A 16,184-nucleotide genomic window follows, 5' to 3' on the forward strand; every position below is an offset into this window, starting at 1 on the left:
CTTCCTTCATGTGTTTATGAACTGTGTTCCTTGCATTATGACTCCGTTTTGCTGATATATTAAGACTCTTTATGGCCTGACTTCCATGTTAAGCTGATCTTTCTGTTGTACTGAAACATGCTCAGACTCCATATCCCAATAGATTTTTGTTGATTGGTATTTCAACCATTTATACATTTTCATTTGTTTTTCCATAGAGTTAGCCATCTAATCCTTAAAATGATATCTTTAACCTAGTGAGAGAGCCCTCTCAGGTTGAGGAAGCTAAGCCTTAGCCAAAATTTTGGTTTGAAATAGTTACTCAAAATTTTCTTGATTAGCAGCCTATCAGGGTCTGGTTTTGTGATAAAATTTTGTGCATCTGCCGGGAGTCTGAAGATATACATATCTCGAAAAATCATGAAGCTGAACTCTTGAAGGTAGAAGGAGATTTAGAATCTGTTCGAGGTTGCAAAACTACCTTGGTGACTCCACACATCAAATAAAAATTTTAAGGTGACTCCACTGCTAAGAAGATCAGTTCCCTAAATGAAGTTTCAGGATGAGTTCCATTGCAAGAAAAAATTCCAGGTATGCTACTATGAATTGGTCACATATCCCTGGTTTTCCAAATCCTATGCCAAAGGTTGATTGGTTCAATGATCTTCCAGTATTCAGAAATTAAAAGAAAGACAATGCTGCTCTTCATTTGGTTAGGTTCCATATGCATGTACACAATCTAAAGGTTCAGTTCCCTGAAGATTGTCTCATGAAGATGTTTATGACTAATTTAGAAGGAAAAGCATGGTCTTGGTATAAAGGTTTGCAAAATGGTTCAATATATTCGCTTGCTAATTTTCATGATGAATTCTATGAGATGTATAAAGAATGTAATCCTTCCGTATTACTGGTCAAAGATTGTTGTAAACATTCTTTGACTCTTATTCATTATTTGGAGGATTGTTATGATGATGATGAATTTATGGATGAAGAAATTTTAGAGGCTCTTCATAACAATACATTTCAACAACTAGAAGAAAAGATAACATCCCATGACATGCAAGATAGGAATCAGCAAGAGTATACCTATGAAAATCATATTACATCCTCCGAGATTGATGTAGATATGAAGCAGACTTGTCAGTCTTCAGATCATAATGAAGATGAAAATAATTGCAAACACCTAGAAGAAATACTGGAAGAATTTTTTTATAACCCTCAGGCAGAGGAAAAGGCTGATCATTTATGTAATTCCTTGTAGCAAATTACTTCAAAGAATGATCATAATAGTGAGGAAAATTACATTGTCTATGGGAATCATGCAGAAAGGCAGTTGGATAACTTATCAAATAAATGTTGTGTGACTAAAGATCAGTTGTTAGAAGTAACAGGATGTTATGAGGATCATCACGCTGATCATGTATTTTGGGATCCTATAGCTAAATACATGGAAGAGTTTTACTCTCCAGTGTTTCAGTTTTTCTATGAAGATCAGAGGCAATTTTAGTGGCAGTGGTCATCACAATATCATAGCTACTTTGAACTCTGATGCAGTCAAAAAACTCAAATATCAGATAAAACAAATGATTGGCTACATTGGAAATTTCACATTGATTGAGCTGAAAGAAGTTTTCAGTTGATAGGGTAGGTAGGTAGGAAGATGCAAATAAGCTCAAGGTTGACTGAGCAATTTTTACTAGGTACAGTTTGAAGCAGATTGGGTAGAATTTCAGAGTTTTCATTTTTAAAGGAATGGATTGCAGCATTGGAGCTACTAGTTCTTAGCATACCATAGGGGGCATACTATCCCTAGTGGAGCCACTGTTATCACCCTAATTTTTTTTTAAACTTTGGAAAGTTTTCCTTGTTTCTAGTCATGGTCTTATAATAAGTTTTGAGTCATTGCATGCTTAAAGGGATAAGTGATAGGATTAGAGTCTCAATAGTGTCATTCTCATTTCCAAACCCTTCTTCTAGTCATGGTGTTAAAGGGTCTCTAGGTCATTTCATGCTTAAAGGGTTAGGTCATAGGGTTAGAAGTCTTTAAGGTCATATTTCATTTCCAAACAAAGTTTGACAACCTTATTCCATGTCTTAGAAGTCTCACCTTGTGTTTAGAAGTCATATCTCAAGTCATTTTGAAATTAGCTACAAATCCACATTTTCGTAGCACAAACAGTGTAAAAAACCTGTTTTGTGCTACGAAATCACTTAAGTAGCCTTTTTCAGTAGAAAAAACTCTGTTTTCTATTTTAAGTAGTCAACTTCCAAGGGGTTTCTTGAGCAATTGAAAGCATATTTTGGAAAACTGAAAGAGGTTCTTCTTCCTAACATACCTATCTACAAAAAATTCTTTCAGTTTCTTCAAATTAATTATGAGCTGGGAGAAGTTGATGACTCAAATTGCGCTACGAAATTGCTATAGGAGCAATTTTTCAGAAATCAGAATTTTCTAGTTTACACCTGATATTCAAAGGCAGTTTCTGGGCAGTAGGAAAGGTATTGAAAAAAAACAAGAGAGGTTTTTGTTCATAATAGAGTGTTATACAAAAGCCTCATTCAGTTTTGTAAAATACATTTTTGATGAGGAGATTCGAGGAACACCATTGAAGACCAAGGCTACACTACAGGGAACATTTTCCTAGTTTTCAGGACAGATAGAGGAGAAGTGACTGAAGGCAAGCAAGAGGGTTATGGACATCACCAAGGTAAAATTTAAGGAGGAGCAGCTGTCAAGTATCGAATTTAATTCATAGTTTAGGTTGTTACTATCATAATAAGGAGTTGTACTCCTAATTGTATTAGGAATCTAAGACTGTTAGTTAACTGCCACTTGTAATTAATAGTTTATTTAGGTATGAATAGGTGTCAAGCTAGGAAATTCGAATTCCCCTCATGTTGGATCAGGGAATCCAAGATTGTAATGATAACTATATAAATGACAAGAGGTGGAAGGCCTCAAGGTTGGCAATTTTCAAAAGAAACAATCACACTGTGTATTGTGGGAGACCGTGTGTTTTTATGTTAATATAGAGATTTTGGCTTCACTACTCAGGATTCAGAGAGCGTTTTAATGTTTGATTTTCTCATTGTTTTCTTCATTTACTCACTTGCGTTGGTATGAACACATGTTACTTAGAATTCATTGATAATTCTCTAACTTCCTTCATGTGTTTATGAATTGTGTTCCTTGCATTATGACTCTGTTTTGCTGATATATTAAGGCTCTTTATGCCCTAACTTCCATGTTAAGCTGATCTTTCTGTTGTACTGAAACATGCTCAGACTCCATAGCCCAATAGATGTTTGTTGATTGGTATTTCAACCATTTATGTGTTTTCAATTATTTTTCCATAGAGTTAGCCATCTAATCCTTAAATTAATATCTTTAACCTAGTGAGAGAGCCCTCTTAGGTTGAGGAGGCTAAACCTCAGCCAAAAGTTTGGTTTGAAATAGTTACTCAAAGTCTTCCTAATTAGCAGCCTATCAGGGTCTAGTTTTGTGATAATAGTATGGATGATGAAGAAATCATTGAAGCCTTCTCTAATTTTTCCCTTCAACAACAGTCTGAAGAAGCCAATCACTTTGATACACAAGAAAATAGTCAACATACAGTAGCTTCCTCTTTGCTTGAAGATGAAGGAATTTTGCATCTTGATAGTCAAAAGGAATCACACGAAATGAATCAGCAGTCTGATGAAAATTTATATAATACTTTGCTTGAAATTAATGAAGATATTCAACATCCTTGTCAAAATTTAGGAGGGAAAGAAGACAATTGATGTTTTGTCCAAAGAAAACAAAGAGTAATTCCTCCTTTGACTGAAGAAGAAATAAATCAGATTCTTAATTTGCAAATCCATATTCCAGCGATTAAGAATGAGGATGTTATTGTACAGTCTTTCCAGTTTCCAAGTGATTATGAAGAGGAGAACAATGATAAAGAAGAAGTTGTCTTAGAGCCCCTTGCCGATACAAATCTTCCTCAAGCTTAAGAAAATGAAAGGTCTGTTGATGAAAAGGAGTTTGCCCCAGATCCCATAGATATGGACACTTATGTTGTTGAAAATATTATGGAGGATCCTTTTGCTAATTTGTTACAACCATATGGAATAATTCTTATTCTTCTCCTTTTATTGGTTCACAAAAGGTAATGCTTCATAATTTTCAAGATCCCTTGGATAGTCTTTTGCAAGCCAAGGAGTGAAAGCTCTATCATCATTTTCAAGAAGTCATTCCAAGGGACAAATCATTTGCCGCACAGTTTTTATTCAAACTATGTTTCTGACCAAACAGAGATGAATTTGACAAAAGAGAGAGAGGTTTTTGTATATCATAGTCCAAAGGTGACAAAAATCCTTCAATTTTTACACAGGTGTTATGGTTTTGGAGAAATGTAAAACATCCAAGTGCTACAAGAGCTTTTCTACACTTCTGGAGTGACCTTGGGAAAACAAATTTTTATCCTAGCTGGAGTATCCACATGACTTGGTTGATAAGTCAAATGGTAACTAGACAGAGATAGATTTCCAATGAGATGTCATGAGCTCAATTTGGAGTTGAGGAAGACCTCCAAAAGTTTCCTACAAGAGCACCCTTAATTTTTACACCTTATTCTGCACATTTTGACCAGCCTTGGGAGAATTGATTTTTGAGGGGCTATACTTGATCATTAGCAGTGCTTGATAGGTCCATTTTGTAGGCAAGAGAGATATATTTCGAACGAGATATCATGAGATTAATTTGGACTTTGGGAAGGCACTCAAAAGTTTGTTTGAAGATGACGCTGCACACCTGTGTTGTGGAGGGCGCGTTTCAGTGTTACACTGCGCATTTGGCAAGAGGAGTGCACGCCTGTGTTGTGCACTGCACAGTTGACCAAATTGCTCATCAGCTTCAAAACAAAGTTCCATTGCCTCAAAAACTTCAAGATAGGGTATCTTCATTATCTAGCAAGTAAGTAACATTCAAGATATACCCTCCTAGCATTCCTCAAGTCATTTTGTGGTGTTTTAAAATGTCATTGCAAAATTTAATGTTTTCCTTCAGAGAAACCCTAGTATCATAATATAATCCTAACTACACCTCAAATTTCACTCCCTAGTACTTATATTCCCTTCCCATATCATTATTAAACCCTTTCTCGACCCCCATAACATATCATTGCTTCCCAAAGCCCTTTATTCCCAAAACCCTAAGACCTAGGTGTTCCATTTGCCTAGGCTGCCAAAACCCTTAACCTGTAATAAAATTCCCTATCCTAAATCCCATTACATTCCCACTCCCTGTCACTTCCCTTAAACCATAAACCCCTTCCCTCATCTCTCTGAATTTCCTCATACCATTCCTAACTCCCTATACCTATATTCCACTATTATTTCATTTCACTAGGGTTTTAGAAACTAAGACACCATGGAAGAAGAAGAGAACATAAATTACAGTGAGGAGGAAGATAGATTGGAGGAGGAAGATAGACATCAGAGAATGAAATACAAATGAGGATGGAAAAACACTATGCCTAGAGGAACAAGATTGCAAGGGCAAAGCTTAGAAAAGCTAATGCAAAGATTGAAGCCCTAAACAAGCAAGAAGAGGAAGGAAGACTTGACATCCTTGTTGAAGCCTCACTCCATGCATAAAAAACATGATCAGAAATCATTTCACCAATTTTGAAAGGTTTTGAGGTAATTTTGCAGTTTTTTGTGTTTTTTAAGAAATCATACATAATTTTGTGACAGCTAGAATGCCAAGGACACAACGCCCTTGGCATTGCACTTTTGTTTGGGGCACTTTTTGGCCAAAATAAGACCACCATTGGATTCAGAGCAGGGAAGACATGCAATAAACAACTTTTCAAGCCTTTGTTTACACAAATGGCAGGTCAAAAGGTGAAAAAACACACAAAAAATCAATGCTCTGCCTCTCAACTTGGTGTTGTGCGTTTGACCAGTCTTCGGAGAATCAGCTTTTGGAGGGTTAAAACTTAATCATTTTGGAAACTAAAGGTAGATCTGGAAACTAGATTGGACAATATTTCCAATGAACTATCATGGGCTCAATTTGGACACCTGGAAGGCAGTCAAAATCAACCTGCAATATGGATGGTGCGTTTGACATAGAGAGGACGTGTTTGACAAAGAGATGGCGCGTTTGACCAGTTGTCTGATTTTTCATTGTTTTTCTCCAGATTTGATTTTCATCTTGGGAAATCAAGTTTTTACTGATGTAATTCATGATGAAAATGTAATCATGGCCTTTTTAATATTACCTAGGCTAAATACATTAGGTAAATAGAATCTATGAGGTGTAATGAATTAGTTTCATTGTAATTAAGGATGATTCACTTTGACCACCCTATACTCTAGCTATCAGTGCAGATTTTGGTGGAACTGCTCCTCCTCTCATGGATTCGACCCCTGAGGCTGGGAGGAGTTTGTTTGAGGACTATATCTTGTATTTTTCAGTCTTTTCAAAGGTTGGACTCAGTTGGATGCTGTTAGATTGATCAGAGATACAATTGTATTAAAATTTGGCCAGTTTTAATAGATGAGTTGCAGCTATTTTCTTGGGATACCTGGGGTATGGTTGTGTAACATTGTTTTTTCTTCAGTTTCATTTGTATGGATGTGTTTTTGGTGCATATTCCATTTCATGTCTATTGTATGATCTCTTTCAAGTTGATAAATAAAAATCATCTCACATGCTCTATTTTGGGGAAGTTTTCATAGTTTGTTCATCTTTATTCAATTTAGGAAGAATACATATTTCATGCTCTTCCTAGCTTCTCACTTGTCTGAATCATCTCATCCCAAGAAACCCTAATGTGCTAGCCTACCTACCTACCTTTCCCCTTTGAATGTCTGCAATCATATCTTATTTTCCCTGACCTAGCTTCTTTGACCTAATCCTCATCCAACAACCCAATTTCAAACAAACAAAACCCTCTGCACTTTATACCTAGCCTAAAACCCTAATCCATCTAGCCCTCTTGGCTGTGATTCTTTGGAGAGAGCCCTCTCTGGCCTGGTAGGGCTAGCTACCTAGTCAAAAGGTTGGTATGTGGTTACCTCAACTGGACTATTACTCAACCTTGGAGATCCCGAGGAGTGATAACATACTGGTGCCGTTGCCGGGGAGTGAAAGCTCTATCTTCCTCGGGAAAGAAAGACAATGATTTAGATATGATTGTTGATGGTGAACAGTGATCAGGCACAAGAAGGCTGAAATCATTCACCTGGCGACTCTAATGTCGACGAATACAAAGGTTTAGAATTTTCATGGTGACTCCACTTTTCAAGAACCAGTAGTCTGAAAACCTTCTTGGTGACTTCATTGTTGTCAATATGAGTTCTACTGCAAGAATAAATCCCAAGTATGCTCTTATGGATCGATATCAGATCCATGGATTTCCAAATCCTATGCCTCAATTTGACTAGTTTACAAATCTTCCTATATTTAAAAATGAATAAGAAGATGATGTTACTTTACATTTAGTAAGGTTTCATGTACATGTATGTAGACTATGAGTTGAGTTTCCTGAGTACTGTCTCATGAATTTGTTTTTGGCTACCCTTGAACATAAAGCTAGGGTATGGTGTGAAGGGTTACCAGAAGGAAGCTTATATTCTCTAAGAGATTTCCATAATGTGTTCTCCAACCATTATGTGAAGTCTTATCTTTCTTTACAAAGGCGTTGTGATTATAGTGGAGGTTTCATTGCATATCTTGAAAGTATTGATGATATCAAATGTATGGATGATGAAGAAATAATTGAAGCCTTCTCTGAATTTTCCCTTCAACAACAGTCTGAAGAAGCCAGTCACTTTGATACGCAAGATCATAGTCAGCATACAATAGCTTCCTCTTTGCTTGAAGATGAAGCAATTTTGCATCTTGATAGTAAAAAGGAATCACGTGAAATGAATCAATAGTCTGATGAAAATTTATATACTCCTTTGCTTGAAATTAATGAAGATATTCAACATCCTTGTCAAAATTTAGGAGGGAAAGAAGACAATTTCTATTTTGTCCAAAGAAAACAAAGAGTACTTCCTCCTTTGACTGAATAAGAAATAAATCAGATTCTTAATTTGCAAATCCATATTTCATCCATTAAGAATGAGGATGTTATTGTATGGTCTTTCCAGTTTCCAAGTGGTTATGAAGATGATAACAGTGATAAAGAAGAAGTTGCTTTAGAGCCGCTTGCAGATACAAATGTTCCTCAAGGTTCAAAAAATCAAAGGTTTGTTGAAGAAAAGGAGTTTGCCCCAGGTCACATAGATATGGACACTTATGCTGTTGAAAATATTATGGAGGATCCTTTTTTTGATTTGTTACAACCATATGGAAATAATGCTTATTCTTCTACTTTTGTTGGTTCACAAAAGGTAATGCTTCATAATTTTCAAGATCCCTTAGACAATGTTTTGCAAGCATTGGAGAATATGAATGTTGTTTTGTTTATCAACATAAATCTTGGTTGCATTTTTCATTTTGAGTTTCCTACATATAGATCATTCTTCCTGCTCGAGGTAAGTGAGAGCAAAATTTCAGTTAGTAACCATCTATTGGATTTCTTACATTGGAGGGATCATTTCACCCAATTAGCTATGGTGGAAGAAGGGAAAAAAGTGGAGGAACATGCCAATGTCTTGCCTCTGGCTCAAGAAGAGGAAACAATTCAACTTGACAACTATTCTGATCTTTCTACTTATCATCAAGATCTGTCCTTTGCACATTCTTTTAAAGATGTTTTTACCAGTTTGCTGCAATCATCAGATCATCATGGTTATCTTGTTTTGAATCATAGTTTTCAGCTTTAGTTGTATGTTGAGCTTCCAATATTCAAGTTTTTCGTAAATAGTGTAAATAGAGGACAGTCAGGTATCCGGTTGCTTGATTGGCTTCATTGGCATTTTTTCCTTTACTTGATTTAGTAGTCACTTTCAACAATTAGAATAGAATAAGGTGTGGATTTTGTTTCAACAACAACTTTCTTTCAAGTTTAGTTTTTAGTAAGTGATGATAAAATTCATCAACGTTTGAAGCCTGAAGTGAAGGCCATGGAGCTTCACTGATTTTTTGCCATTTTCCAAATTCAGTTGTCAGTTAAGTAAGTCAGTATTGAGTCATTTTTTAGTCAATTTCAAGTCAGTTTCGAGTCAGTTTGTGTTATTTTAGTTGTCAGCATTTAGTCATGCATTTCAGTTTAAATTTTTGACCATATTGGCCCACATGGTTAAGCACTTGGTCTACGGTGTTCTTGACACCTCTAAGGAGTTTCCATCCCCAATAAGGCCGATGTTAGTGTCAGTATTTTCATACTGCCATCGGTGATCAAAAATCATCTTTTCATATTCATATTAGGGTCTCACTTAGAAATTTTTGTCATTCCACCTAGGTATTCATTCAAAAATTTACTCACTGATGGTAGCCCTAGTCCAAAAACATCACTCTTCCCTAAATGTGATTACTTGCTGGCATAGTTTCATATCTTGTTGACTGTACATCATCCATAAAGTTATTTTTATCATGCCATTTGTATCAGTCATGAGGTCATCATGTCATCTTGAAAGTCAGTCCTTCAGGTCTCATTAGGTCTTTTAGGGGTTTTCAAGGTTTTCATTAGGTCATTAGGGTTTTCATGGTTCAATAAAATTCCACTCCATTGCATAAAGCCAACAATGTCAAAATGATCACTAACCTCTCTTCACCATGTGAATATGATTTGTAAAGAGAAATGCTTATTTCATCATGCAATTTTTAATTCAAATGTAATAATTTTAATTTTCATTTTGTAATTTTATGTCATTTAAATGTAATAAGTACAAGGTTCTCAAGCTACTAACTCAGTGTTCCAAAGATGCCAGACCATCAAAAGATCAATTTGTCAAAGGAAATAGTCAAGTGAAAGGGTAAAGTTTCAAAAGGTTAAGTGAATGCCAAAGGGAGTTGTCTTTTCCCAAGGGTGCCTAAATCATCATTTTCCACAAGCACTAAACCCTAATTTCCTCTCCCACTGAGCTAGGGTTGGTTATGGAATCAGAGACATCTAAGCAGAGGAGGCATAAGGGAGGTCATTTCAGCAAGTATACGACCATTCCAACTCATAGACATCATGTCTCCATCATTTTTCAAGAAGTCATTCCAAGCAACAAATCATTTGTCGCACATAGGGCCAGTTTTTCTTCAAACTATGTTTCTAAATAAATAGAGATGAATTTGACAAAACTGAGAGATATTTTTGTCCATCATACGCCAAGGATGAGAAACCTGCTTTAGTTTTTACATAGGTGTTATGGTTTTGGAGAAATGTAAAACATACAGGTGCTACAAGAGGTTTTCTACACTTCTGGAGTGACCTTGGGAAAACCAAATTTTTTCCTAGCTAGAGTGTCCACATGACTTTCTTGATAAGTCAAATGGTAACTATACAGAGAGATATTTGCAATGAGCTCTCATGAGCTCAATTATGAGTTGAGTAAGACCTTCAAAAGTTTCCTACAAGAGCACACTTCATTTTTACACCGCCATTCTACACTTTTTGACCAATCTTGGGAGAATTGAGCTTTGAGGAGATATACTTGATCATTTGCAGTGCTTGATAGGTCCATTGTGTATCCAAGAGATAGATATTTCCAATGGGATATCATGAGCGCAATTTGGACTCCAGGAAGGCACTCAAAAGTTTGTTTGAATATGATGTTGTGCGCTTGTGTTGTGGAGGGTGAATTTCAGTGTTACGTTGTGCATTTGTGTGTTATGTTGTGCGTTTGGAAAGAGGAGGGCGCACCTATGTTGTGCACTGCGTGTTTGACCAAATTTCTCATCAACCTCCAAACAAAGTTCCATTGCCTCAAAAACTTCAAGATATGGTATCTTCATTCTCGAGCAAGTAAGTAACATTCAAGATACACCCTCCTAACGTTCCTCAAGTCATTTTGTGGTGTTTTAAAATGTCATTGAAAAATTTAATGTTTTCCTTCAGAGAAACCCTAGTATCATAATAAAATCCTAACTACACCTCCAATTTCACTCCCTAATACTTCTATTCCCTTCCCATATCATTATTAAACCCTTTCCCAACCCCCATATCATATCACTGCTTCCCAAATCCCTTTATTCCCAACACCCTAAGACCTAGGTGTTCCATTTACCTAGGCTGCCAAAACCCCTGACCTGTAATAAAATTCCCTATCCTAAATCCCATTAAATTCCCACTCCCTGTCACTTCCCTTAAACCATAAACCCCTTCTCTCATCTCTTTGAATTTCCTCATACCATTCCTAACTCCCTATACCTATATTCCACTATTATTTTATCTCCCTAGGGTTTTAGACACTAAGACACCATGGCAGAAGAAGAGAACAAAAATTATAGTGAGGAGGAAAATAGATTGGAGGAGGAAGATAGATAGCAGAGAATGAAATACAAAGGAGGATGGCGAAACACTATGCCAAGAGGAATAAGATTGCAAGGGCAAAGCTTAGAAAAGCTAACGCAAAGATTAAAGCCCTAAACAAGCAAGAAGAGGAAGGAAGACTTTACGTCCTTGCTGAAGCCTCACTCCATGCATAAAATACATGACCAGTAATCATTTCACCAATTTTGAAAGGTTTTGAGGTAATTTGAAGTTTTTATTTTTTCAAGAAATCATACACAGTTTTGTGACAGATAGAATGCCAAGGGCGCAGCTCCCATGGCGTTGTACTTTTGTTTGGGGCACTTTTCAGCCAAAATAAGACCTCCATTAGATTCGGAGCAGGGAAGACATGCAGGAAAACAAAATTTCAAGCCTTTGTTTGCACAAATGGCAGGTCAAAAAAGGTGAAGAAACACACAAAAAATCAATGTTCTAGCTCCTTTTTCATCTTGGCGTTGTGCATTTGACCAATCTTGGGAGAATAAGCTTTTGGAGGGTCAAAACTTGATAATTTTAGAATCTGAAGGTAGATTTGGAAACTAGGTTGGACAATATTTCCAATGACCTATCCTAGACTCAATTTGGACACCTAGAAGGTAGTCAAAATCAACCTGCAAGATGGATGGTTCATTTGACACAGAGAGGGCGTGTTTGACAAAGAGATGGCATGTTTGACCAGTTGTCTGATTTTTCATTGTTTTTCTTCATATTTGATTTTCATCTTGAGAAATAAAGTTTTTGCTGATGTAATTCATGATCTAAATGTAATTATGATCTTCTTACTATTACCTAGGGTAAATACATTAGGTAAATAGACTCTATGAGGTGTAATGAATCAGTTTCATTGTAATTAGGGCTGAGTCACTTTGACCACCCTATACACTAGCTATTGGTTCAGATTTTGTTGGAATTGCTCCTCCTCTCATGGATTCGACCCCTGAGGTTGGGAGGAGTTTGCTTGAAGCCCATATCTTGTATTTTTCAGTCTTTTCAAAGGTTGGACTCAGTTGGATGCTATTAGATTGATTAGAGACACTATTGTATTAGAATTTGGCCAATTTTAATAGATGAGTTGCAACTATTTCCTTGGGATACATGTGGTATGGTTGTCTAACATTGTTTTTTCTTCAGTTTCATTTGTATGAATGTGTTGTTGGTGCATATTCCATTTCATGTCTATTACATGATCTCTTTCAAGTTGATAAACATAAATCATCTCACATGCTCTGTTTTGGAAACGTTTTCATAGTTTATTCATCTTTCTTCAGTTTAGGAAGAATAAATATTTCATGCTCTTCCTAGCTTCTCACATGTCTGAATCATATCACCCCAAGAAACCCTAATGTGCTAGCCTACTTACCTACCTCTCCCCTTTGAATGTCTACAATCATATCTTATTTGCCCTGACCTAGCTTCTTTGACCTAATCCTCATTGAACAACCCAATTTCAAACAAACAAAACCCTATGCACTTTATACCTAGCCTAAAACCTGAATCCATCCAACCCTCTTAGCTGTGATTTTTTGGAGAGAGCCCTCTCCGGCCTGGTAGGGCTAGCTACCAAGTCAAAAGGTTGGTTTGTGGTTACCTCAATTGGACTCTTCCTTAGCCTTGGAGATCCAGAGGAGTGATAACACACCTCTCTCTAAATCTTCTTAAATGCAAAGTATCCCAAATTTTGTGAATTAGTGACCCAAAAACAAACCTAAAGAGAAATCAAAGTAAGTGATAAAAGACCAAATAAAAATTCCCAAGGAAGAATGCAAAGCATTCCAAAAGCGTCACAACTAGGAAAACAAAGTCCAATAAAAAAATACACTCAAAGAAATCAAACCAAAAGCCAAAAGTGCAACAAGGAAGGCAATGTCAACAAGCTAGGGCTCTAGCACAATGACTCAACTGAGGCCAATGTTCTATAAAGACAAAACCAAACCCTAGAGGCAGGAAGGCCTAAACAAGATCAAATGAGGGTGATACAAAGCAATGAAAACACACTCAAAATAACTTTTCTAGATGACAACTACACAACCAATCACAACACCACCAATTGTGATGAAAATGACCAAAAGAGGAAAGAGATCACCCAATAAGAAGTGACAAAAGTGAGAAAAATCCACAAAAGTCTGAAAGTAAAATGTAGATCAGGTCTAAACAGTCACTGAAAACAACCAATCAGATTTGAAAATGAGATCTAGAGGCAAAAATCAAGCCTCAACCCAAAGCATCCAAAAAAACTTCAAGAGCACCTTGAAAGATAAAGGGTAATGGAAGACCTTGGATAAACTAATCAAAATGGATCAAATCAGACACACACAACAATTGATCAACAACAACAAACCATAGATCAAACATATCTCTAATAGATCAATGAAAGACAAGAAGATCAATGCCCAATCAAAGACAAAACCCCCCTCAATGAAGAATGACCAATCTAAGGAAATCAAGCAGACAAAAACCGATCCAGCCAGTAAGCAGAAGGCCCAGACTGAGTAAAAACATAAGTAAACAATACAAGAAGCAAAATTTGTTTTTTAGGGCTAAAATCCTAGACGCACGCAAAACATACGGAATAAAGTAGTCAGATGCTTGCTAGCTAACTACAAGGGAGCGAATGGGATCTCCCAGATGCACAGATGATTCCTTATGGGAGTGTTTGGGAAAAAAATAAAAAATTCCCTAAAAACCCTTTCTCAAGTCGAGAAAAAAGAAAATTATACAAACAATAATCCCTGAAAATAGCCGAAAAGAGTCTGAAAAACAAGAGGAAACTTAGCCAACCAGACAAGAGAGAAATCAATCAAAACCCGAAGAAAAGCAAACATAAAGCAGGTAAGCCCTCATTGAAAGCACCACTTCTATTGTATCTAAATTTACAAGGAGATGTTTCTTTGTGATCTTGTGTTCAAATCATATCACCAGACAGAGAAAGCAAGACCAATAGAAATATAAAACCCCAATCCCAGATGATTAATCATGCATTAAGCAATCAGTTCTAAACTACAAGGAAATAAGAGCACACCTGGCCTCCTCGCAGGTTGGGGAAGGGTTTTGAGTCTGATGAAGATTCCCATGCTCCACTCGAGTTATCTAAATCGTTCGCACCAGACCTCAATCACTACACAAAATCACAATCAAACAAAGTCGACAAGTGACCTTCCTAAGAAGATCGTTAGAGCAAAAAGTAAAAGAATCGACCATAAAGCATGCTGAATACAAATTCATACAGGGAAGAAACATGTGTTTCTATTAATCATGGAAAACAAATTATAATGCTTATACCTTCGCGTCAAACTTTCCTCTCCGTGATCCGACAAAGTTTCCCCACTATATCTAGGAAATGAGCATGAAGAGAAACACCCAAGTAGAAAGGCCTCACAATATCTCTCACTAGCAGCAAGATGGAAACATAGACTCAAGATAAATAGCCTAGAGATTGAGCTCTCCAAAAATATGTCTCTCCAACTCCCTCTCTCCCACTAGTCTGTCCCTCTTAAATGATCCAATATAAATAGGTGGAAGAAAGGTCCCAAGACGATGTATATGGATGCTCAGGATGATGAGAAGTCATGGAAAATTCTAACTGATAAGTCCTGGCTAGCTCGAATAGGTGACAAATCGAATTGATCTCCTAGGGACTAAGGCACTCTAGAAGTCATCCCTAGCCATTGGCACAAAAATCAGTGAAAAAGACCCTAGACGCTCCCATAAAGAAGGGTTGGGAGTGACTAGGAGGCTCCATATGCTCCCATAGGCCTCCATCCATGCATCCAGGGGTCAAATCCATAGTTGCTGCCATAGGTCTCCATCCATGCACTCAGGGGTCAAATCCATAGTCGCTCCCATAAAAAGGGGCTGGGAGAGACTAGGAGGCTCCAGATGCTCCCATAGGCCTCTATCCAAGCGTCTGGGGGTAAAACTGGAAAAAAGTAGGTCCCAAGTATGGAAAAAGTCAAACAACCATGAGGAATAAGGGTCACTGATCCAAGGGGGTAAAATAGGCTAATAACACTTTTAAAAACAAAAAATTTTAAAAATACAACTTAATGTGGCCCTCCTTCTAGCGCTAAAAATGTTGATGGACAAAAATGACCTCATCAACATTAAAGGGGACCACTCGATAAGGTCCCAAAATCATACCCTTTTCCATTGAAGATGGTGGTTCCGATTGGTTCTACTAGGTCAAGTTGCCCCCTCGCTCTCCCTTCTGACTTGTGATGTCTTTAATTAACTATCAAGAAGAAGAGGAAATCACACCTACCCTCTTGCTGCATGCTCACAATAAAGTAGTTCTTAAATTGCATTGAGGGCTCAACCAAGCCACACCTAATATTTCTCTCGTGTAAGGATACTTTTAAAAATTCTTTTTATATGAAAATGCAAATTAATCTAGAATGCAAAAAGAAAAACAAAATCTAATCTAATTCTATCTTGATTAGGACAAGATATAGATCTTACCCAATCAAGAGGAAAATTGTTTAAAATAATGAGGATTTAACATGTGTTGTATGATTAATATCAAATTTTTGAAAAAGTTCTAACAACCGATATTTTGAGTGTCATGCATGCTTTGTTTTAGAGATTATAATAGTGAAAGATAAGCCATCAAAAGTAGAAATAGTTCATACATTTCAATGACTATTAAATCTATTTTAAATGAAAATTTTCTGAGTAAATAGTTACTCAAATTTTTTATTGAAGCACAAGAGCAAGTTGGAAATCAATAATAGATCAATGCAACTAGAAGATCAGATAGTCGATCTAATAAACCATCATTCTCAT

The sequence above is a fragment of the Pinus tabuliformis genome, chromosome 3_2 (assembly GCF_031772625.1).
Source record: "Pinus tabuliformis cultivar Carrire ecotype Pingquan chromosome 3_2, CPIR1, whole genome shotgun sequence".
Lineage (NCBI taxonomy): Eukaryota > Viridiplantae > Streptophyta > Pinopsida > Pinales > Pinaceae > Pinus > Pinus tabuliformis.